Source organism: Nesoenas mayeri, assembly GCF_963082525.1.
Source record: "Nesoenas mayeri genome assembly, chromosome: 2".
Lineage (NCBI taxonomy): Eukaryota > Metazoa > Chordata > Aves > Columbiformes > Columbidae > Nesoenas > Nesoenas mayeri.
The window spans coordinates 162,545,735-162,572,426 of NC_137543.1; positions in this window are offsets into that span (position 1 = coordinate 162,545,735).

The window sequence follows — 26,692 nt, forward strand, 5'->3', positions numbered from 1 at the left end:
AATATCTAAGGCAAAATAAAAGAACTATTTCAATGCACAGAGATCTCCTCAGGTGCGAGTGCACAGGGATAATGAGGTTTCTTCAGGGTCTAAACTCACACCTCACAATGGCAATGAACTCATCTGGGCACTGAGAAATGTCCTATATCTTCTCTGTGAGATAAATTAAGGTTGAAAGGATAAATTCCTGAAAAAAAAAATCCCTACGAACTTCTTAAATTTACACAATTTTGAAACAAAGGTGAAAAAGACCTTTGATTTGGATAGTTTGTGCTGTTCTATGTAACATTTTCCTATATCCTAATGTTTTGCACAACCTTTTTCAGACCACTTGAATGGTAACTCTTCAATCATGTTAAAGTCTCATGAAGAGAACGTTCACTGTTCAGGAATTTGTGGTATTAGTCAGTTTGCAAGAGGTTTAAAAAAATTAAGTGAGTAATTGTGTTACTTGTTTTGGACATCTGTCCCTTATTCCACAGCCTCTAGATGAGGCTCTTAAAATGAACCATATAATCTCATTACATACCAATGTAGAGTGTTGGATATGTTAGTTTTCAGAATCGCATAATCTCATTACATACCAATGCAGAGTGGTTGATATATGTTAGTTTTCAGCTCTAACATGAATTAATTTTAAAAAGCTATTAGAATATAAAAGACAAGAGCTACCCAAGATGGGCAGCGCAAATGAAAATCAGTACATATGCAATTTTGTTTTGACAAAGAATAACAACATGGGTCTAATAAGAAAGACTGCTAGAAAAAAAAAAAAATTAGAGCACAGGAAGGTGATGCATGAGCAACTTTTTGTGTCTGAAAGTGAGCAATAGAAAATGTTCATAAGCATCAGGTCATCTAGAGAGGAAATGAGGTGGAGCCTTGGGATGGTATGGCAATCTCAAGTAGTCTTCACAGCTCGAGAGACCTTGATTTTCTTATAGACACAGACAGTTTTATTGAGTTGCCCAAATATCAGTGGTTTGTACCCTTTTGGATCAGAAACCAGTAATCAGGAGAGATCATCCAGGGCAATTCAAATGACACTAGATGCCTTCATGCAAGCAATCAAACCTTCTCTCAGATCTTCCATTCTGATGGCAGATTAATTACTCAAAAGACATTTAATCATGTAAATTAAGTAAGCTGGTTTACATGTTGTTTCCCACCCTTAATTTCTCCCTGTCACACAATGAGATCCCATAATCGCATATGATCTGACTGTAAGTTTTAAGACATTCTCAGAGACTGTAATATTTTCTTCCAGGGCTGCTAGATATAAACCTTCAGTTAAAGAGTAGTTACATCTTATAATTAATAAAGTATATGACTTCAGTGGCACAAGAAACAGTGTTTGCTCACGTAAAGCTCTGAGGAGCTTATACTGTCTTCCCAATCTGTAATAGGAAATATATTTTATATTTTGCACTATATGAGCTAAACAAAGCATACAAAAAATCTTATAGTCTTATAAACTAACAAACAAAGAAAGAAATCCCATTTTCTTGAAACCTGAGAAAGCTGGATTGAAAATTAAGATTTGTTCTTAGGGACATAGAGATGAGATGTTTTCTAAGAGTCACCATTTTCAAACAATTATCATGGAAGAGGCTAAAATGGCGGTAAAATAATTTTAGGTTTTAGAAGAAACTTCCTAATCATTGGAGTAGAGGAGTCCTAGGATAAAGACCAAGGAATGATACAGGACTCCTGGGACTGGACATTTCGCAGATCAATTAACAATAGTAATTATTTAGCCGACTGCCTCTGGAGGAATGCACCCTCGTACTTTCAGGGTTGTGTCTCTACACTGAGCAAGCCCAACTCTTGCTGTCTTTCACCATAGGGCATGTGTCAATAATTTTTTCCTGCTGCTCCATCACTTTTGGCCCCACATCTGGAGCTCTACCCAATGCTGAGCAGAGCTGAAGGACCCTGACTTGGGTCTTGCAGATGCTTCTTTTGCCTAAAGCATGTCTCAGTCTGACATTGGATTTTGTGGCATCTGTGACATTACTGATGTATGGGGAGCCTGGGGTTGACTGTCCGCTCTCGACTTTAACCGGCCATTTAGATGAGGAAATTGAGACCGTTATCAGCAAATTTGCTGATGACACCAAGTTGGGAGGGAGTGTGGAGCTGCTGGAAGGCAGGAGGCTCTGCAGAGGGATCTGGATAGACTGGAAAAATGGGCCAATTCCAACGGGATGAAGTTCAACAAGGCCAAGTGCCAGGTCCTGCACTTTGGCCACAACAACCCCCTGCAGCGCTCCAGGCTGGGCACAGAGTGCCTGGAGAGCAGTCAGGCAGAAAGGGACCTGGGGTACTAATTGACAGGAAGCTCAACATGAGCCAACACTGTGCCCAGGTGGCCAAGAAGGCCAATGGTGTCCTGTCCTGTATCCAAACGAGCGTGGTCAGCAGGATAAGGGCAGTGATCCTTCCCCTGTGCTCTGCATTGAGAAGGCCACACCTGGAGTGTTGTGTTCAGTTCTAGGCCCCTCAGCTCAGGAAAGAGATTGAAGTGCTGGAGCGGGTCCAGAGAAGGAGGCTTAGAGGTAAGCTCAGCACTCTCTAGAACTACCTGAAGGGCAGTTCTAGCCAGGTGGGGATTGGTCTTAATTTTTTTTCCTTAAGTTTGCTACTTTTGTCACTGTAATGATGGCAGCAGTCTTCTCTTTGGATAATTACATCTCCCCCATTGAATGCTGCTTCTCATTCTCAGCCAGTAATTTCATCTCAGGGATGCAGCATGTGATAGATGAAAGGGATCACTTGCTAGGACTGGTTCTCTCTAACTCAAAATGGTGCAAGACAATAAGAATTTGCTAATGGAATAGTTTTGAAAGAATGGGAAATAATGTGCTAAAATACAGAATACTGTTGCTGAAAAAAAAAATTAAATTAAATAAAAAGTATGCCCAAACAAACTTCTCTTCTGGAGCTCCACCTTCTTTGTACCAACTAGGTATAATTGATAATATTTATGAAGAAATATTATTTTGTTTCTAGCTTCATCTCTTTATTATTAGAACAGATTTATATGCAATGGGGATTATTAAATTGAGATTAATTTTGGTTGGGTTTGAGTTTCTCCAGTCTCTTTCTCTGTTATTTGTAAGAGTCCTGAACGCTTCTGTAGCTTTAGAGGAATACCAAAGTTTGGGGGATGAGACTGTTTCTATTTTTCTTTTTTTTTTCTTGGTATGATTGATTTGGTTTTATAAATTCTCTTAATTTTAGTAGTGACCAGTTAGCTGCATGACTTCCAGACTATTTCTCATTTAAAAAATAAGAAGAAATCATTGCAACGTGATGGGATTTCCACCTCCCATTGAGTGTTACTCCTTGACACATTTTTACACGTGAGTGCCACAGCGCAAAGTGAAGCAGGAGATTCATCACATAGAGTTATCCCCCCTCAAAAGGTAGGATGGATATTTTTATTTTCACCCCAGCAAGGATTTCCACTGGTGACAAACCTCAGTTTAGTTAAATCCCTCAGGCGAAAAGTATACAGAAGTTGCTACTCTGCTTCTGCCCTTTTAAGAGTCAGAGCAAATAGCTTTACAGTCTTTCTTTCAAAGAGAATACGCTTCCCAAAGGCTGATTCTCAGGAGGCATAAATGATTGCAGGAGCTTTATATTTTTTCTCACTACAATTCAGGAAGCTGTAATGCTTGGTGCCCGCTGAGGATTTATCTATCTCCAGAAGTGTAGCCAAGGATGAACAGAGGTAAACGAAGTTTATTCTCTTCCAATTTGGGCAGCTGGCAATTTACAGCTCCATGTGGTGGGCCTGGAATATCAAATAAGTGAGGTTATCCACTTGTTTATTGACTCCTGAGAAAGAGTCTTGTGCCAAAAGAGAACAAAGATGTCTTTATCATTCCTAAAGAATAAAGCTTGGCTGAGCACGGCGTGTCAGATGGACCAGAAAGCTAAAACAAACAGGGCAGAAACTGATTGCAGACTCATTTCCTATGGAAGAACACACTTTTGTATAACTTTAAGTGTTTTCCATTGTGTGAGGGAATCAGAATAAGGCAACAACTTCAGAAGACTGTGAGTGATGTTCAGGTTAACTCACATCTACCACTGTCAGCTCGAATGCCCAGACCTGGTTTTGCATCTGACTTTAAACCATAGTCTGGTACCCAAGAATTCCCTCTGATGTTTTTTCCTCTCTGTTTTTGTATTTTGCCTGCTGATCAACCCCCACCCCTGATGTGCCAGGAGGTTTGATTCAATACCCTTCCTCTGAATTGCATCAGCTTTCTTATTATCTGATGGTCTTGTTGTTATGAGAGACTTCAGGGCATTAAAACACCTTCTTTCAGGTACTGCATTAGTAAGAGGCAGAATATTTCCTACTTGGCTTCTTGTTATGCTCATGTAAAGTGTTTTAATGATTTGTTACTTTTTATGGCTTGAAGGTTGTTGTGAATAATCTGCAATCACAACAAGGAAAGTCATGATAAGTGAATTCTGGAGGCAAGAAAAAAGAACATAGCATTGACTAGCCATACTGTAATGAGATAAAAAAGCTGATCCTGCATCATAATTATAAAGGAAACATTTGTAGTTTTTCCACAAAGAGGCTGGAGCATTGCAATTTTGGTAGCATCAGGCATATGCTGTCAGTATATTTATCACAAAAAAATCCTTTTGAAAGATCACTGAAATTGAAAGTTTCCCCTGACTTTAATGGAATTTGGATCAGGTACAAAACACTTGTTAATTAGCCAATTTATAAAAGTTTAAAAATTGAATATGAAGTCTCTGTAAAGAAAGAATGCTTAATGAGTTTTGCTAATGGCAAATATAGTCCTGAAACATCAGACTTTCCCTACCATCTCTCAGAGCTCTGAGCGGGGAATCAGAATTTTCCAGCAGTCCCCTAAACAAGATCAGGGATGTTTGGAATCAATTCACAAAGGTTTTGAGAAGACAGGTGATTCAGGCAGATAGACAGCCCATCAACCAAAACTTCTGTGTGTTTATGTCAAGCAGGACAAGGTCATACAGAATAAATGAAGCTCTGAGCACCACGGGAGATGGGTGTCATTGCTTGACAGTATTGTATAAAACCATAACGGTAAAATCAAAACCAGCATTGAAATCTGATTGATTGTCCTCCTTTTTGGTGCTGAAGATGACCTCAGCCACAGTAAGTGGGAGTCAGCAGGGAAAATTGCTCCTTTGAGGAGAGCAGCCCATCCAGTGACTTACAAATTTCCAAGAAACACTTGGACGGATGAACTGAGAAATGGAAAAATTTCACCTGAAGATTTGAGAAACCACTTCAAAGGACCCTGGAGGTAGATTTAATTGAGGGCTAATTCGTTTTTGTGAGTATAATTTACCAATATTTTCTTCTTGCAGCACCACAGCCCAGGAGGCTCAGAGCAGCCTGGTATGGGAGACAGAGCCCCTAATCCTCAGCAACAAACTGTCTCCTGTAACCAATGGTGCTGTGAATTATAGGAAGGAAGCTGCTCCTCTCAAAGAAGTCTGTACAGTCCTCACGAAGCTGGAATTACTCTTGTCCTCCTATTGTGCTTCATCTTTAACTGCATCTTTACAGCTGATGGAAAGATTAGTAGTTAAGACTTGTGATATCAGAGCTTTCTTTATGGTCCTTGCTCTTGGATCTGAACTATGGGGTGGAAAGTCTCCATTATTTTTCCCATTAATCAAAATAGTTGACAGTCCCTCCTGATGATAAGACAAGGCCATTAATGAGAACTCTGTAGGCTGTGATATCAGAAAGTCAGAAATGAAATTGTTTGCCTGGATGTTCCCCTCTTTTGGAAAGGGAGGCAGGAGGGGACCAAGAGGTGAATGTTGACGGATGGGAATACTGAGAAAAGGTACTGAGAGAGCACTTTCTCAAAACTATTGAGCATTTCTTCACACCTGCCTGGAGATAATCCCACTGATATGGACAATAAGCGACCATAGCAGGAGATAGAGTCTTCATTCAGTGCTGACAGGACTGGAGCATCTTGACAGCATGTTGTGTTGGTGGCACGTGAGGTCTTGGCAGTGACGAAGGTTCATGACGGAGCACTTGAGCTGACAAAATCTTTCAGGGCTGAAGGTCCATGTGAACAGATGCATTTCCCATTTCAGGAGAAACACCAGCCCCACTCTCTTGAGCGATCAGCATTCAATGCAGATACTCAATCATTTCTGGCACATGATGTCTTTCTCATCCCCAAATGAAATATTTCTGAAACCTTCAGATGATCAGCCCATTGCAAACAACTAATGATGTTTGTCTTCATTTCCTGCACTATCTTCCTTCTCTATGTTTCCTTCTCCAGTTCTACATATTTTTATCTTGCCATGTTTTGTTTTCTCCATCTTGTGTGCTTTTCAAGGCCAGGTGATCACTGTGACTTCAAAACCAGAGTAAATAAATGACACTGAGTCCAGGAACAGTGAATACATAGAGTAGTATTAAAACACTGTTATGTTTGGTATAATGATTTCATCAATATCTTCAGATCAACTATGGCGTCTCAAGCATATAGGGAAAACCTGGATGCTTCAGTATTCTCTCGGGTGATGCAGTATGTTTTGAAATCCTACTAGACCATTCCTCTTTCTTTTGCTTTATTTTTTTCATGTATTATGTCCTGGCTAGTTCAGAAATATTACTTGCCAGAGAAACAAGTCCCTGTTCTTTTATTAAAAACAAGAAGAACAGAGGACAAGTGTTCTAAGAGGGAACAAACTTTATATAAGGTAAAAAAAATCAGCTTTGCAGTGACCTTCTAGCCAAAGCAATCTTCTCGTTTTCCATTTGCAGTAAGGTTTTGTTCCTTCACTTCCAAAGAGATCTGAGTATCTAAAGTAAAAATATCCAAACCATTCTTTCACTTGCCAAAGCTCCTGGCATTGAAATCTCCACAGCAGAAGACATTTATGTTTCTTAGTGATGCTCTGTGATTCTTACATTGATTTTTTTCTTTTTTCAGAATGACACCATCTCTACCAGCAGTTCTTAAGTAATCTGTTCTGCTGTTTACTAACCATTTAAATTACTTCCCTTTCTTTTTTGGTCTTCAATACCTTGTATCTTCCAGGTCAAGGTGAACCAACCCATTAATATGTTCCACCTTATGCAAGAAAGTAAAGGTCAATTAAAAAAACCTAGTTCTTCCATGCAGTCAAGATTTGGCCAAGCACCTTCATAGAATGACTTTGATTTGCTGAATCTACCATTTCAGCCAGTTAGCTAAGTCTTCCAAGGAGTGGGATGGCAGGCACTATGCTCTGGTTTTGCTCTATCCACAGCCTCTATCCACAGTATTTTTGCTCTATCCACAGTATTTTCATCCTTCTTCATTCCTTCCCAGTAAACTCAGACTTGGTGACCCTGGACCCAGCTGTTTAGGTGGTCACTAGTCATTCCTTGGTGAAGAGTAGAGGAGACATGGTTGACTTTCCAGAATACCTTCCCTCCATTCCACCATCTTGATGTTCTTCAAAGGTGAAAACTGAGTCACTGCATTCAGTGTAAGTCAAAAAACACTGACGATCAAGATATTTGAGATCTATTTACATCTGCCAGTTAATTTGTTATTGCTTATGCCTGTTGACAGACACTATTAAGAAAATAGTGCCTGCAGATAAAGTTATCTCCTCTTTACACCCCTTGCAGTCACCTGGGAAGCATGCTATTTCTGATACTGTTATGCATATATTACGTGGGAAGGGAAGTATCCAGTCTGTACTTTTGCCTACAGGCATGCTGTGCCCTCACCAATGCATCATTTATTTATTTCAAGTCAGCTCAGAAAGGCTCATCCTGGGAAATGAGTTGGATGGGTTGCTTCCAAAAAACAATTATCAGGCGATATTTCTTCTAAACTGAATTTTAACTCCAGTCTGGATGAGAAAGGTGCATTAAAAGCATTAGTAAACGTCTTTATTGAGTGTGCTACTTCGACTGAATTTGAATTAATTTTCTTCATGCAGTCAGAAACTTTTCTTTTTCACAGTTTTTCCTTTTCACAGATTTAGTTTGAGAATATTAAGATATTAATATCACCTTGGGACAGAATTAATGTAATTTTCTAGTGGTTTTGAGTTGGAATGAAGAAAATGTAAGAACTTACTGTTAGCTCTGGACTGGGAGACCAAGGTCTTTCTGGGCTCTTTATCTGCAGGTACCAGGCACCTAGGAAGCAGGACACAGATGGGACAGACCTTTACTGACACCCAAACTGATCAATGAGAATATTCCATGCCATTAGCATCATATTTCATATTTAATGAGAGTCTATTTTTCCAGCTGGTGAGACCTATTCCAGTTCTGCTCTGTTTTGGTTGAGTTCTGTTCAGGAGGTTTTTTAGTTCAGCCTTTTGATGTTCTGCCATTTTTGTGGTTGGCTTCTGGGCCTTTTTGCCTCTTTAGTCTTTTCTTTCTCTCTCCAGGATCAGCTGTTCAGGACCAGGATTCTCTCTTCCCAGGACTGGCTGCTTTGCAAGGATAGAGTTTGTCAGGAATTGCTTTGAGTATCACTTGTTTTATGTTTAATTTTCACTTTATATATACTACTAATACTAGTATATTAGTGTTATTTTGTTATTTTATTAAACTGTTTCTACCTTAATCCACAAGCTTCTCCCTTCCCTTTTGATTCTCTCCCCTGTTTAAGGGTGGGGAGGCTCATGAGAAGCTCAGGACAACTGATGCTGAGGTATCTATAAGGCTTTCTGCAATGCACAGGAAGGCCTAAAATAGGAAACCCAAACACTGAAGTGGTCAAGTTCAAAGGTACAAAATCATGCAATTTAAAATAAAACATGTGAGAGGCCCTTGATATCTCCATAAAGCCAAGGCCTGATCAAGGCACTCCTCTCCATTACAAGCCCATGGGCTGCAGGCTGAGAATCATAGAATCATTTTGGGTGGAAGAAACTCTCAAGGTCATGAAGTCCAACTGTCAACCCAACACTGACACTAACCCATGTCCCTAAGAACCTCATCTACATGTCTTGTAAACCCCTCCAGGGATGGTGACTCCACCACTGCCCTGGGCAGCCTGTTCCACTGCTTCACAGCCCTCTCCATGAAGAATTTTTTCCTAATATCCAATCTGAGGAGAGGTCCCAGAGACTGCAGTCCAACCCAGAGCCTTAACCACCCATAGACTCTTTCCATCATATGTAAAGTAACCAGATTTCGAGCAACCAATGTTAAAAATAAATATTGAACACAAGGTTTTGGGGGAATCCCACACTGTATCTCAGCTGCCTACTTTGATCATTGTAATCTTTGTGGGAGATCTTATCTCCTAGCTGTCGTCAGAGACAATATTCAAGGCTTCTTGGACCACAGGGCTGATACTCTGTTCTACACTTCCTCTATTTCTCAAACCCCATATAAATCTCAATGAAATACATTATAAATCCAGCATCATGCAATTCATGCTGTACTTGTTGTGTCACATGAAGGACACACAGAAAACTTGTTTCTTTGCTATGGGGAGCTGATAGGTGTGAGGAGGACCCCAACAACATGTTGGCCCCATCACGTGTGTCTATAGCCTCATCATGCAGGCAGCTGGCTGCCTCTGTACTGCCTTATCAGTGATGACACAGGAAGCCTCAAGCACTTTCTGCAGGTGTCGATTCAGGGAACAGGAAGGATGTGGTCAGCAGCAGCAGCTATCAGATGTACTCATCTTAAGAGGCTCACGTTTCTATATGGGAGGTGGCAGATCTCTCCCTCCCACCACTGGTCCCCAGCTTATATGGTGAAATGGAAAGCAGAACCAAAGTATCACATTTTCTAAGTTGCCTCATTTTGCTTCCTGTTTTTGAGCAGCTGCGACAGAAACCACCTTGTCCTGAGAACATAACGCCTTACAGCTTGATTGTTCAAGTAGATTTCAAATAAAGGCCAACATGCCAACTCCATTAGTTAATCAGAACAGGAGCTTTTTACCCACCTCTTCAGCTAAACACCAGAAAAGCATTAAATAAGAGGCACGCTTTTTTCTTATCTTCATGTTCCCATGCATGTTATAGCTTAAGTGTTTGAAAGCTTCGCATCGTGTGTTAGCTGCACAGAGCTGTGGTGTTCTTTGAAATATAACCATTTCCATTCATCCTCTCTTTTCACCTGGTGAGCTTGAACTTTGCTTGGTCAGTTCAGCCATTTCTCTGACGTGGGATCAGGAGCTCGAAGCAGAGCTCAAAGGCAGCTGATGTTCTGTGCTTAATGGTTGAATAATGTTCAGCACTGTCAGAATCTGTTCTTGACAGCATGTTTTCATTTGTAAAAGAGCTATTTTGATGAAGCAATGGGTGTGTAATCCAAATTCAGGTAAATTAATACCAACAGGGCCACAAGAATGTTTTTTTAGCTAAAAGAAATTAAGCCATTAAATTCACTGCACTCTTATTATGTCAGTCTCCTGTTCCATTATTTTCACTCTATCTAAATTTTGGACTTGTTATTGTTGAACCATATATAAAAGCAACTTTTTTTTTTCAAATAACAACCATCTATTTAATATTGTGCTATAATTGAAACCTTCTCTTTAACTAGAAAGTTGTTAAAGCCCATTCTTCCATCCAGTACCTAAACTCCAAACACAAATCAGCTACAGTCACAACTGGAAGCTTAATTTGGCGCTGGCTAGAATGTACATTAAATAATGCAAATGTCAGAAGGTGCTGCTGTTAAATACACCTTCACATCAGAGCATTTCGCATTGACTGTTAAACCCCACCCTTGCAAAACAGTTTTTTACCTTTTGGAAGCTCTAATTTCAAAATAGCACTCAGGTTGCTCAGTGCTACAGAACTTTCACACAGGAATGGTAGCACAGACCGCGGATGGCAGGTAGTCCAACAAGACATACTCAAACTGATTCATATATCTGAGCTGTCGGAAAACAAGTTGTCACCTGCTAAGCTGGATAATCGTATCTGTCTCCTTCCCTCATGATGGATCAGAATAAAAATATTCATATTTAAAGGCTGGTTTGGCATTAGCACTTGACACAGCTGTCCTGGTGTTAATGGAGCTGCTCAAACTTTTCCCATGACATAAGAACTGGGGCTGTTTAGCCCAGAGAAAATGGGGCTGAGGGGAAACCTTCTCACTCTCTACATCTACCTGAAAGGAAGTTGCAGCATGGAGGGTATTGGTCTCTCCTCCCAAGCAACAAGTGAGAGGACGAGGGGAAATGGTCTTAAGTTGCACCAGGGGAGGCTGAGGTTGGATCTTGGGAATAATTTCTTCTTGGAAAGGGCTGTGGGGCATTGGAACAGGCTGCCCAGGACAGTGGTGGAGTCACCATCCCTGGAGGGTTTGAACTGACTTGGAGATGAGGTTCTCAGGGACATGATTCAGTGCCAGTGTTGGATTAATGGTTAGATTCAGTGGTTGTTGGGTCAATGGCTGGTTGAGGGTCTCTTCCAATCAAAATAATTCTATGACTCTATTATTCTATGACACGAGAGAAGGCATTGCTTGAACAAGGAATGGAAAAGACCTCCTCAAGGACAACTACTGTGTGCTTACTGGCATTTCTACTTGTATCCATGTCAGACCATCAATGGAGAACTGCTCCAGCCATACCTCTGTACTCAGTTCATCCTCCTCTGACACTTCCACTTCTTTCTGTAGTTTGTGTCTTTCCTACAGCTACCCACCTTCCCTTCCCAGCAGTATATAAAGTTATTACTAATACTTTGCTAGTGTTTTCTTGAATACACACAGTTATGCAGGCCAGCAGTAAGAAGCTGTGTTCAAACCCAATACTGTAGCAACCCTACAAGAATTTAGTCTGCTCCCATCATTGTACAGTTGGTCCAAATTTCTCAAGTGGGACTTTTCCATTGGAAAGTGCTGTCTGTGCAGTAGTACTGTGATGTTCAGCAGGAATGTGATGACTTCTTCAAGACTGTCAGCGGAAAGCGGGCAGTCAGGTTAGTCATCTGGTCTCCTGCCAGCCCACCTTGCCAGGAACTCTGGCATTACAGTCACCTATGGAACATTCAACCCAGGATTCAGGCTGCCAACTTTCCAGCTCTCCAGGCAGAAAGGATGGTACAACTTGTTTCAACAGTGGACCAGGGTTTGTTGTTGCAGAAGTGGCCTGGTACTTTTCCTCCTTAATTATTCCTTAAGCTGACAGACTCCATGGTTATCTATCACACTTTGCTTTGCTTTCCTAGCTTCTTTGTTACCTAGACATCACTGCTGTCTTCTAAGCAATTGTACAAAGCCATGAAGAATAAACAAGCAGAGATGGAGATTTGTCCAAGACTTACCAGCTTTAGGGGAAAACAAGAAGAAACTTTGTGAACCTCAAGGGAGGTGATTGTCCTACTCTGTTCTGCACTGGTGCAGCCTCACCTGGAGCACTGTTTGCAGTTCTGGGTGCCACAGGATAAAAAAGATACTAAGCTACTGAAGAGTGTCCAGAAGATGGACACCAAGTTGGGATGGTGAAGGGTTTGGAGAGGAGGTCATATGAGGAGCGGCTAAAGTCACTGGGTTTGTTCAGCCTGGAGAAGAGGAGACTGAAGGGGGAGCTCTTTGTGGTCTACAGCTTCCTCACAAGTGGAACAGGAGGAACAAGTGCTGATCTTTTCTCTTAAGTGACCTGTTACAGAACCCCATGGAATGGCAGGAAGGTGTACCAGGGGAGATTTAGCTTGGACATGAGGAAAAGGTTGTTCACCCAGAGGTGCTGGACACTGAACAGGCTCCCCAGGGAGGTGTTACCACCCCAAGCCTGACAATGTTCAAGAAGAGACTGGACAACATCCTCAGACACAGGGTGTGAGCTGTGGGGTTGTCAATGCAGGGACAGGAGTTGGACTTGATGATACTCGTGGGTCCCTTCCAACTCAGGACATTCTATGATTTTATGTCCAATTAAAGATACTGCGGGGGGTGGGGGGGGGCAGGAAGGGTGGGAGGGAAGGTGGCAAATTCACGGGTTTTTTGCTGATCAAGAAAATATTTTAATTCCCTCCCTTTTTCCTAAAGAATGCAAAGTTTGGCCATGTTTTCTATGATACAGAAGTTGCTATGACGTTCACTGGCAGTATCTTTCTACACGTTCTCTACAAGGTTAATTTTAAGTGCAAGACCTGCCTCTGTGCGTCCATCAGACCATTTCTAGAGAGCTTTAATGCTGACAGACTATCATTTTGTGGAAAATATCCCTTCAGATATTTGGGAAAACACCACCTCTTTTTCCTGTAGCTGACTTGTGGTAGGTTTGACAAACCAACTTTTTCTTCTGATTCAATCCCAACTGGCTTGCCAAACTCATTAGATCTCAGGCCAGCTTTTTCCTGGAGTTTCTTTTATCTAAGGAAAATGGAGCAGCCTTAAATAAATGAAGCTTAATCCAGTGATGTCCAAAATAATCATTTTGCCTTGCAGTTTACATTTCCAACTGGAGGTATGGTAAAATACATAGACTAAAGAGCAAAGACCAGGTTCGTGATGAGAAGGTAGGTCAAAAATCAGAAAACCAGGAACAAAAAGGCAAAGATGAGAACCTGGAGGACTGCAGCACATGAGAACAAGATTCACAGTGATCTGAGAAAGCAGTTTGAGGTTTAGTTGTGATTTGTCTCCCTCTTGGTGTCATCTGTGCCTCAGGACCCCTCTTGGGGGATCCATATCCTTGTAATGAACAGAGAATGTATGGGTTATTCTCATGGTTATTGTGGAAGCTATCAAATAGTAAGTTAAAAGCACCTCCTGAACAACATATTACTTTGAGAAAATGGATTGGGTCACTTCTGTCTCCTTTTTGTATCTTTATATCTTTCACTCATGGAAGAGGAAATTAAGGAGAAAATACTGAAGATGTGGCACGACATGATTTTATGAATTAACACCTTTCAGGATGCCTTTGTTGTGGATCTGAATAATTGAGTTGACTTCTTATGTAAATGGAAATAGTAGTCACAGAGTGACAAACAGCCAAGGGAAGTTCTAACTTCAGAGAGCAAAAAAGTGAGCTGTGAAATGTTAGGGGTTTTTTTTGGCATTGCTCTTTCTCCCACCAGTTGGATTGGTTCTTCTGAAAACTGATTGTGGTCTTCCTCTGATCATTCTTGATATCCTAAATTTAGGAGAAAAATAACTATAACTGCAACAAAATTACATATTATCTTTTTTTCAAAATGTACCCTATCATTAGACAGACATACAGCACAGGATTATTATCAAGCCCATAATCATAGAATGCTCAAGAGATCTGAAACCTACACAAGTCCTGTATTATTCTCCAGGACCCCTAAATGCAGTACAAAATTATAGCCACTTTCTAAGCTGTATTGCTCTGGATGAAATAATACAAATATGCTACAAATATGTGCAGATATCAGTGCATCTCACAAGCAAAGTGAGCCGCCTTGCTTCTCTCCAACATGAAGCCACTGAAAATCTGATCCAGGTGAAAGAAATTTTGCAGACCTTCTGTATTGCTCAAATAACTAGTGGTACCCAACTATTTCTGTCCCAGACTAATATCTCAAGAATTCTAAAAAGTCAATCCTCATTTGCTGTGAAGAAAAAACGGGAGGAATGAGAAGGTTGCAGAGGCACAGAAGCCAAGTTTTTCTCTTTGCAAAAGCATCGTCTGCTCTTGATCTCTGCCTCATGCCCATAAGAGTCTCCAGCTCTTTTAAAGTGGAATCCAGTGCATGGTTTCCAGTCCTTCAGGAAGGCTGGGCAACCACTCAGAATGAGATCAAAAAGGTGACATCTGTAACAGTAAACTAAACAGAGCCAGTCTTGTCCTGATGTCGGTGAGCAGGACCTGGCCACATCCACACTATTAAACTCTCCTATTCTCTCAAATGAGGTGACCACATCCAAATCACTTGTTGGGAATGATCTCTGCCCTGCACCAACACCCAAACCAAGCCCAGAAATTCTCAGGGTGAGCACTACTTGGCACAGTTTGAAGCATATCAGGGACCAGTGTTAAGAATTTAAAAAGATAACTGATCAGGGCTGTGTAACACACACTGGCACAATTTAATTTTTTGGTAGAAAGACAGCCAAATCCTGGACTCAACTCCTAAATAGGAATGAGCCGCTCCTAGTGATGTTCCAAGCAAGCAAAAGTTTGGAAGGGAAGGGATACACAGCCCAAAATCTGCTTTCCTGATGACTGCTTTAGACTGCTCTGTTGCTGGGCCTTAGTGCATGTGTCAGCTTCATTTTCACTTACCCCAAGACCCTTTTCCACTGTCCAAAAGCTTGTAATAGCTTTTACATCAAAGAAAATGGCATCTTACGGCTATAAGGGAAAGCATTAGTTGGCACTACATATTTAATTCAGCCTCTTCTAATCTACATGAGAATCCTGACAGACACACAAATCAAATGCAGACAGTGCATAAAACGCTACCTAATTTTCCAATCTGTTCCTATCTCACTTTGGATATGTGCCTATGGTGCAGCACAAAAAATCATAGCCAATTATTTTTTTGCTATTCAGTTACTCTTGAAACACAAATAAATCCACCTGGATCATCTACTTTGCCTCTGGCTATTTGTGTTGATGATTACAGAAAGCATAACCTTGAAAATAAATTATCAGAGGCATATTGACGCTTATGCCATCAGAACATATTGTTCTTATTCAGTGACACGATGAGGGTTTGTTTGCTTCTGTTCTTTGTTAAACAGTACTAGTGGAGGCTGTTAGAGCAAGGCTCTAGTCAGGTGTACAAGTCTTCCTCATAGAGGTGTGAAAGCCCAATTTCTGCTGGGTTATTTAGATAAAAAGAGCTTATTTGTTTATGTACCATAAAGCATCATTACAGGACAGCAGGAAAGAACAGAAAATCAGAAAAATCACAGACTGGCAAATGTTTAATCATGTTCAAAATGGAAAATCCACTGGGAAACATGGAGGAAGAAAACTTGGAGAAAATAAAGAAAAATAAGTTTCACTTGGATGAAAGGTTAGGAAAGGCTTCTGAATTCTTGCTAGGTAGTCTGGAGTGTTGGCTTGATATTCAGTGAAGGCTATGAAGGGTACTGTCATGTTTCTATGTTAATGCACTGATTTGAGGAAATTTTTCAGAGGCCCAAATGTAGAAGAGCATGAATCCCCTTCATGTTGCTTAGTAATGCAAAATATTAAAAGTATAGAAATATTTTTGAGTATGTGCCAGAAAGGCTTCTCAAGTATCAAGCATCCATATGGAGGTTCACACCTCCAACTTCCAACATCTACATGTGGAGACTCATTGGACCACTATCAGTCATACCAAATTTGGGATCAACCAGCCAACCATGTCTGCTATGGGAGGAACCCATATAACCATAACCCAGCCCTGAGAAATCAGACACCTGTCGCATCTTTATGCCATGATTCTTCTCCATCGTATGACCCAATATGTACCCACACTTCTCTGTCATGCAAATTAAAGGGTAATGACTGTCCTTGTACCTCACAAGAAGTTTGGCGTTCCACACAGTTTTTTTCGTTTCCCTTCAAAAGAGGCTTTGGCCAACTTTGCCAGATGAAAGGTGGAAGGGAAAACAGGACTGCAGGAGACCTGAGGCCAGCAATATGGAAGAGGTGTGATTGAGCAATGATACTCTGTGGTTGTTTTTTCCTTTCCAGGCCCCAAAGAGGGATGTCGAGAAATATGAACTCACACTTGAGTGAATACACAAGCCTTTAAGACTGGGAAAAAGAGCATTTCGGAAACGAGATTATTCTATGATCACCCATTAGAGGGCATCTCTCCCCTTCATGTAGAGTATCTGGAGGCCCCATCTCAGCCTACTTAGATCATCAGCCCCATCCTGGTCATCTGCTCTGAGCCAAGCCTGCTTCTGACAAGTGCTCAGGAAATTATGAAGTTTGTTCTTTGTCTCACTTCACCTTTGAGTATTTACAAATGTCACGGGCAGTGTTTGTGGAAGCCAGCCGGCTGTGGCATTTTTTTTTCTCCCTCCTGTTCTTTTTTATGTACCATTATCAAAACCATAGCGGAGATAAAATTCAGCATGATCTCATTAGAACTCTGCAAGAGCTCAGGAATCCCTTTCCACTTACAGGAGGGTTTGCATTTATCCTTGTCCCCAAAGGCTGACTGTGAGGCTCAAGGTGAGCAGGCAGGTTGCTGTTGTGGTGATTTGGGTTTTTTTCTTTGTTTTTTGTTTGTTTTGTTTGGTTTTTTTTCCTGTTGTTGTTGTTTTGTTCATTTGATTGTTTGTTTGTTTTAATCCAGAAGTCTTAATAGCTCAAAACAGTTTTTCAATTGCTCCTTTCCAGCTGTAGTCAAGTCCCTTCTCAAGTAGAAGCTGCAATCTCTGATCAGAACCAGCGTGAACAAGTACTACTACAATAGCAGGGGGTGAAAGAAGAATTGCCACTGAGAGACTGAGGCTAGTTTATGAGAACATTGGCATGTTCTTCTAGTATATTTGGCTGTCTTCCTGCAGAAGACTGATCATTTTTTCACCCTCACAACCTCTGCTGTAGGGTTAAACATTCATCTTATCCATAAGGTAAGTTTTCTGCTGACAGAGGCTACGGAAAACTGTAGCCAGGACTGGCTGAAAGACTGAGTAAAGTTATCAAACTGATTTTGCATAAGAAATACTAAAATATACTTATTCTCTTTCTTGGAAAAGAAATTACAGAGGAGGATGTGACAGAAAGCATGGATGGCCCACAGAAAGTGAGTAGGATACCCTTGCTTACTATTTATTTCAGTACAAGAGTTAGAAAAAAACAGAAATAGCATGAAAACAAGTAGGCAGAAAATTCAAGGTTGGATTTAACACATGAACCATGGTGAATCTAGACACAGCATTTGAATATATTAATTGCTCCAGCCCTTCACCCTGGCCTGCTGCCTGAGATTGTCATCTCTCAAACAGAACTTGGATGATAAATGAGCTGTGAGAAAAACAAACTGACTCAACCTGTCTCCAAAACCCACTTCCCATCTCTGTTATCAATGTGGAGACAGGGATCCATTATATGAAACAATGAATATACAGATAAATACTTAACATGGGATTAATTTTATTTAAGATTTCCTAACTACCCTGCAGGAAAAAGTGCAAGATAATGAGTCTGCACACTCCTTGTAGTCAGTGAAATAACAATAAGCACATCCTTGAGCTCATCCTGACACATGTGTTTCACACAAGTGGGATGATATGCTCTGTAGAGATGAAAGTCACCATAGTCAAAGGGAATCAGATAGTCTATGCAAGTAAATGAGAGTCTAAAGTCCATGGAGAGATGCCAGTATCCAAGTGTGCCTCTCACTGCCTTTTTTTTGAGGTTTCCCACTCAGTAAGCTCCGTTTCTTTTTGGAGATGTTACTTTCATTGCACTGCCTGAAGAGGAAGCCTGGAAAATTCTCTAAGACTAGAAACATGACTTTAAATCCCACAGAGAACAGAATTCCAAATTCATTTCATATTGAAAAAAATATTTATTGTAATAGGCACAAGCCCAGGTTTAGCAGGTTCTAGGAAAAATCTAATTGCTTAATGTGGGTAGTATGTGTTCTGGTAAAAAATGTAAAAATTAAAAACAAAAAATAAACTGGTCAAAAGACAAAAGGACAGTTATGACTTCATATGAATTCTTTGCTCCTTTGTCAGTACAAAATACAGGGTGTTTTCTTAAGCAATAAGAAGGCAGAAAAGACTGTTTGGGTAAAAGTATGTGATAACAGAGGCCAGATATTGTTGTCTAGTTTATTGCATATTTGTATAAACAATATGACCTGATGGATTTGGTTATGAATCCATTCTCTCCTCCAAAAATATAAATCTGTCTCTACATCTCAGACCTTGAACAATTTGGGGTTATTTTGTACCTGGGGTACAGGTTGTGGTCCAGAAGATTGTAAGAATTATTTTGTTATGCATTTTCACCTTGACATAGAGCAGAAGGATTGCCTTATGGGAGGAATTGTGGCCTTATCGCTTATTGTGTCTATCTAATTAGTCATGTGCTAAGAAAAGAAGGAAAAGAGAAATGTTCCTGTATGTAAGAACGAACACTCCCACAATAATATCTAGGACAATGCCTAGGCCTTTTGGCTGACAAGACACAGGTTGCTATTCTAATTGTCCCAACACAAGACATGACTTAAGGGAAGAGGCTGAAAGAATTTGAATTTCCTTAGTTTGGAGTAGAAAAGCTGGAGGGGGTACAAAAACCAGCTTTTGAGTGTCTCAAATTGTTTCAGAGTGGGAGGGGACAAACTGTTGCTCTTTGTCCATTGTGGGTAGGTCACGAAGCCTTGGACATAAAATACCAAAAATAAGTTTCAGATTGGTGATTAAGACAAACATCATAATAGAATGGGTGGCAATACTAAAAAAATCAATTTCTTGGAGCAGCAGTCATCTCCGCTGGGCATCTTTAAGGATAGGGTAGATGTCGGTCAGGGATGACTTACAGTGTTGTTCCTGCCTAAGGACATGGACATGCACTGCATGAGCTTTCAAAATCTTCTATGATGCCCCATGGCATTTCTTTTAGTCTTATTCTCATAACTGGAGTTCATTATCTACTGTATTAGTTTGACTGTTTGAACTGTATTGATCTACTGAATCATTCTTAAGTGTGGCCTTAACAAAATCATCACCTTGTTCCAGCTTTTCTTGGTTCACTGAAATGGTAGTAGATTATCTCTGTAATATGTTTACTTAAGCATATTTTTCCCTCAAAAGATTCAGAAAATAAGCATAGGTAGCCCTAGCTAATTGCAATGAAGTCAAAGACTGCTGGGATTCAGAGAATTCAAAATGAGCTGCGAGTAAAGCCACTTAGATCTCCTTCTACATCAATATTCAGCTCCTGCACACTGTTGATAGCAATGCCAAACTTAGCTGAATATTTCACTTTTTCTGAGCCACAGATAGGCAGACATGGAACATCAAGGCAAGAAAAAGCAGAGGGTTGTCAAAAAAATACAGCTTTTTCCTGGCAAGGCAAGTCGCAAAGGTGAAAAGAATAATCTATGACTATATAAAGTTTATCTTCCTAACTTTCTCCACCTCTATTCTTTTTTTCTTTTTCCTAATACCCCCAGCTATACAGGAGTCTATTATTGAGAGGGGAATTCATCTTTGAAGCAAGGTTATTATCATGACCTCAGCTTCCCTCTTCCTCTGCAGGGCAGAGTGCAAGGAATAAGAAAGTTTTATTTGGATCTATTTCCTGCACTTCATTAAAAACCTTAAGTTCTGTAACTTTCACATTCAGTATATGTAAAATAATGTCTGCAACTGAGATCTAGTCATAAGTCTGCCTAGTAAAAGTAAATCCTGAATCAGGAGGCTTAATAACCCTTCCAGAATTAATAGTAATTTTAGATATGATTAAGATGAATATCTTTGCTATCCATCTGAACACTCACTTCGGGATGTGTTATGCTTTTGGCCCTTTTCCAGAGCGGAATCACAGAACTGAAGAAAACCCTCCTAAGGACTAGTTAGCCCCTTCCTCCTAGTGACATGATATCCGACAGATGCTTGTCAAACCGACTCTTAAAGATATTTGAGAAGGGAAATTCCCCACCCACACCCACACAATTTTTCCTTGTGCCTCGTTTTTCACTCCATTAGAGATAAGAGGCTTCTGAAACTCTAACCTTTAATCTCTTTACTCCAAGTTAAGAGCATGACTTCCTATTCTATTCTCCATGGGTCCTGGAGAGCAGATTAGTCCTTTCATCTTATGTATTTGAAGACTAATATTTTCCCCACATGGGTGTTCTTTTTCTCAGTCCAAGCCAGCTCAAAATGCCTACCCCAACCCATTTATGTACTGCTGTTGTTTAGAGCCAAGACTAACAAATCAACCCTTTCTATATCAGAGGAGGTCTGTACTAACATCAGAATGGTAACACAACATCAGGTGTGCACACTCAAACTGATTTTAACCCACTTAGATAAGGCCTTGCTGTTAATGGAACTGTGGAAGGAAGCAAAACCCATCTGAACATAAAGGAAGATGTTGCACAGACTCAGCACTACATGGTTGGCAGGCTTTGTGGCAGCTGTTTTGAAGCCAGCTCAGATATGATTACATGAGCTCTGATCACAGCAAAACATCTGGAAGTACATAGCAATGGGTGACCAACTGTTTTCCTTTGTCAGACACTGGAACAGGCTGACCAGGGATGTGGTTAAGTCACCATCCCTGAAGGTTCTTAAAAGACATGTAGATGAGGTGGACTTGGCAATGAGGGTTTAGAGGTGGACTTGACAATGCTGGGTTAACAGTTGGACTCAATGATCTTAAAGGTCTTTTTCAGCCAAAATGATTCTATTATTCTAAATGAATTCATTTGCTGAGAGTAATTTGAGACATTAGAATAAACTGAAACATCCCCGTCGGACTAGAAAATTTGGAAGAGGATATTTCAACACCTGGGAGCCAGACTTGAGAGTGTTTCAGCTGATATTTGAAGTGGTACCAAGTGTTTTTATCTTGAATTTCATTCAAGATGTTGATAGCTTTTTTCACCCCATCCAAAACAATATAACTATAATGAAGCAAATTAATTTTGCCTTGGAAGTGCCAGTTTCTCTTCAGTGGCACAAAAGGGGCCTAAGCAACATCTCAGTTGTAACCACCTGAAGCTGGGTGGGATGAATTCCATCTGGGTACTTCTACAAGACTGGCACATAATATAAAGATATGCATCATATACCATCTTACTATGCGCTAACCAAGGTTGTAGGAATCAGCTAGCTCTCATAACATGGAGCTCTGCACAGGCACATTTACCTGGATTCTTGTCTATTCAAAGATACAAATTCGTTTATACACTATTCTGCTGCTAATCAATAACGCGCCCCTGATCGTTACCTAGATATCTTTCTCCACGATGGTCTGCAGTGTAAGTAAAACCATGAGTCCTGTGTATTTGAGGACTCATGCAAAAATATATAACTGTGTGGTTTGAAAGCCCAAGGAAATTAAAAATGCCATAGTCGATCTGTTGTTTCACTCATATTGGAGCAGCCTCTCCCATCCCCACGTCCTCCATTGGTGCAGTAGCATCAGATAACAAGGTCATGAGAACAATTCAGCAGCTATTTTAGTTCCCCCTCACAAAGTCACGGGTTGTACTGCAGCTCACTGCAAGTTAATTAGTGATGCTGCTTTCTGGTTTATTCCACTTGCCCTGCCATAAAACGCTCTGGTCCTAGAGGCAATATTTATTTCCTCTTACCCTGCAAAGTAATTAAAGGGAACAAGTTAGTGGTATGACTATTCCAACTGCCTGGCTTGATTAACCCCTTCAGTGTCCCTTTTTAGGGGAAGGAGAGAGAGAATTTCAGTGCTCAGAATCAGTTCCAACTGTTGATATGAGACAAACGCCTAGACCCAGTGCAATAGCAACACATAAATACAGAAAGTGGTAAAAACCAAAAATTTTGATCGACTGAACTGCTAGCATGTGTGCTACTCAGTCTTGTATGAATAATCATTATCAACTGCCAATAAACTCTTGTGTGGGGGAACAGTGCTTATGATATAATACTATTATCATGTATCCTCTACCTTGGAGGATGCAAATAAAATTGTATGATGTAGTGGGCAGTGATGCTAGAATGGCTAATTAACCTAATTTTCAGTGAGTCATACTCTTTTTACCATTTCTTCCCCTCAAGTACACCATCAACAAGTAACATGAGTGAACGACCTTCAGAACAGGACAGTCAGATACATTTGTCACACAACTGGGCCATTATGGACTGGTGAAGATAACTCTTGCACTATTAGAGCCAGTTCACACTGTGAAAAAGGGCAATGAGATATAATCACATGAAACGGAGATCAGTGAAAGCCAATGATGTGATTTTCCTGCTTGATTCTCAACATTACCAAGTTGTGAATAGTATTGTATTATCAGTTACCGGTTGGGGATAGGTGGAAAAAAAACTGTGCAAAAACCCTTTACCTGGATAGGTTTGTTCAGGTAGTCAAATGCTGTGGGTTTTGGTGTTTTACTGGGGAAATACTGGAAAGTCTAGTATGATTATATAGCAGGGAGTGTAGGGGAAGTCTGTATGACCGAAACTAATTGTTTATTTGGAAAGAAATTAGGGGATTTACTTTTCTCACATGGGAAAAGCAAGAGAGTTGACCTCTTTCAAGACCAGATCAAAATTCAACTTGGATTTGAAAAACAAAGAGAGTAACAATAAACATTCTTGCTGGAGCTGTGTCCTGTGAAGTTGAAAAATGTAATTAGTTATACCTCATCTCTAATAGTTTCATGTCACAGGGCTTTGGGAGCATTTATGTAGTAATTGAAAAGAGCTTTTGCCAGTTTAATACTGGTTAAAAGATAGGTTGCTTCAAGGGAAAGGAAAAAAATATCTTGCTATACAGTTCATGTCTGCAAAATACTTTTCAAAAGGAAGAAGGAAAGTGTTGTTTTCTGCCTGAACTGCCTCCAGCAATTGCTGAACACATTCACCGCAGTCCACCTGGCAAAGTGTCATGCTGGGGACTGTCTTGTTCCCTTGGTCCTGCCAGAGCTGCCCCCTTGGCTGACCAGGAATTTGAACCCAATAGCAACACTGAGAAAAGGGGTAAAATCGTGCTGGCTCACCAGCTCAAGCGATGGGAGCATTGACCTGAGTCCGTGGGTCTTGTCCCTGCTTGCGTGACATTTGCATCTTTCTTGTTAAACAGCCACTGCAAATCTCACTGTTGTTAACACCATGAACCAGTTGACCCTGTTTCAGGTTTAGCACAGGAAAGCAAATTTACAGAGAAAACACCACCAGCAAGCTCTTGGTGTTGCTTCATGCCCACGTGTTGGGAGCTTTTTAAAGGGCAATGTCAGAAAAGGTTACATTTCTAGCATTTCAAAAGTTAGTCCCAGGGAAAAGGAATGCAGCGTGAATGTACATATGACCAGGCAGTAGGGAAACTGCACAAGGTCTTGTGAAAAGCAAGTGTCATCTCAGCTAGTTTTTGCTTGTTGATAATGTAGATACCTCCAGCTCAGTTCATTGTCCCCCTCTTTACAATCAATGTCAAGAAATAGACATTTTGGGGCATCTTGCATCAGCCATGCTTGAGGTGTCTGCTGTGGGAGGAGATGAATCTCACCCTCTGTTCAGCGAATCAATGGCCCTACGACCAGACAAATCTGATTGAAGACCCAGGCACCAGACAATTTATTCAGCCATCCCTCAGGCAGAAGGATGGATGGGGAGAAGTCTGTCAGGTTGCGACAAACCAACTTAGTAGTCTACAGAAAACTGTAGAGGTAATCAAAAGACATGATTCGAATGACCAGCTCCTCCAAACCTACCCTAGTGGGAATGCATAGATGTAGACATTCTCAACAGAGATGTGCAAGTTGTCTCTAGTCAAACCAACACAGATGAAGCTCTTTTCTTTCCTGCTGCTTTGAGTGCTATAGAGTATCTCCAAAATAAAAGAGAAATCTGAATAACTACAAGGATGAGGTGATTTCCCCTCTTGAATATCCATATATCATAAAGGGAGGCCACACATAAATGTCTAATTTGTACATTTGTTTGGATGAATACTCCTCATAGTAATTTCTCATATCATAGCTCTGGTCTTGATCTCGTCTGGTCTTGATCTTGATCTGGATTTTAATCCCACTGTTTTGCCTCCTTCCACAGCCATCCCCTGACACCTTCTCTCCCCTTGACTTTCGTCCTCATCTCTGAGGTTTAGTGCTCCTCTGCTCCAGCTCACCTGGGTACCAGCCAGCAGCCATTGAAAATGCAAGAGAGAAAGGCTTTCTTCCCATCCTTCCCAATGCCAGGCACCCTTTCGATCTCAAAGAAATAAAACGAAGAGAAAGTCCTCTCTGCAGGAGTTACATGATAGTTGCGAATCTCTCATGCAAAGGGCGATTTTCAAAGGTTTCTATTTCTGCCAAATATGTATGAATTTTGTTTTAGAAAGAGACGCGACTTCAAATTCCAATTTTTCCTTTTTTTTTTTTTTTTCATTTGGGCAAAGCAAAATATTTTCCTTTACTTTATTTGTGGAAACTGCTGGATCATGTTCACTTTTTCTATTTAAATAAAGAAGCTAAACCCCTTCATAGGATTTTTCTGTACAGACAATCCAGTGTCAGCATCAACATTAAGAGACTGAAATGAGTTGTTTGCATTAAGAGACTGAAATGAGTTGTTTACATTTAGAGATTCATGAAGCCTTATCTATGTTGCGAATATTCAAATGCAGGCAAACATTTAGTAACAGAGGAGGATTGATTGCCATGGGAAACACACATCTATGCTCCGAACCACCACTGTGCACCTCCTGTTTCCTCTGATGGCAGCTCTCTGTTTTCTTTCATCCCGCCAACTACGGCTTCCCGCACTTGGAGTGACTCAACCCTTCCCTGTCCCAGTCTGTCACCTTGCAAAAGCCAACGAAAAGAAAGACTTCCCTGAACCTGCCCAAGCAGTGCTGCTTTACTGTACATACCTTTTTCTTTCAGGATTTGTCACCAGAAACATGTACATTTTTCTATGGTTTCTTTGTCTTTCTGTAGCGATGTCCATGCGACAACCATTGCCACTACTCTTTACCAGACCTCACAAGCTTCTTCAGTCCTATATGGCAAAACTCCGTGTGACAGGGATGCTGTGTCTACGTTGTCAGTTGTATGAAAGAAGAGACACATAAATACACTTAAATGGGTCTTTTCCAACCTCTGTTATAGCTGAGAAAATTTGGGTTGTTCAGCCTGGAGAAGAGAAGCTCTGGGGAGACCTTATTGTGGTGCTTCTGTACTTAAAAGGGGCTAATAAGAAAGATAGAGACAGACTTTTTAGCAGGACCTGTTATGATAGCACAAGGGGTGATGGTTTTAAACTGAAGGGGGGAGATTCAGGCTAGACATGAGGAAGAAATTTTTTACACTGAGAGTAGTGAGAGCCTGGTCCAGGTTGGCCAGAGAAGTGGTGGATGAACCATCCCTGGAGACATCCCAGGCCAGGCTGGACGGGGCTCTGAGCAACCTGAGCTGGTGAAGATGTCCCTGCTCATGGCAGAGGTGGCACTGGATGAGCTTTGATGGTCCCTTCCAACCCAAATTATTCTATGATTCTCTGATTCTATGCCCTGTCTGAGTCCTCTGAGAGCAAGGTCTTCCTAGGTGACTTACTGCTCATTTGCACCACTGCTCTGTGACTTCTCCCCACTGTATCACCCTCCGCCTGTGCAAGACCCAACTAACAGAGGGCATCTTGAGACAACAAGTTGCTTCTGGACCACATGCTCACTGAGGAGTATCAGCTTGGATCTCTGTGCATAAGGAAGCAAAGTGAAGTTTGAAGTTGCAACTCGTTGTCTCGTTCTTGTGTTAAGTGCATGTAGTTCGGGCATGCAAAAGCCAAATCCTGACCAATGGAGCAGCTAACAAGGTAACAACATGTGGTAATTCTGGGATGTTAGAGTCAACAAAAAAGCAGTCTTGTATATACAGATGGCTTACTGTGTCATATACAGGATAATATAAGTAGAAAAAAACCACCACCAGCAACAAAAGAGTGTGGGAGAAGGGATACCAGTTTAACAGAATTGACAAAAAAAGGTAATTTAAGAGCAGAACAATATCATAAATACTAAATAAGGCATAAAAATAATAAAGTTGGGGCAATGGGGAAGATGCA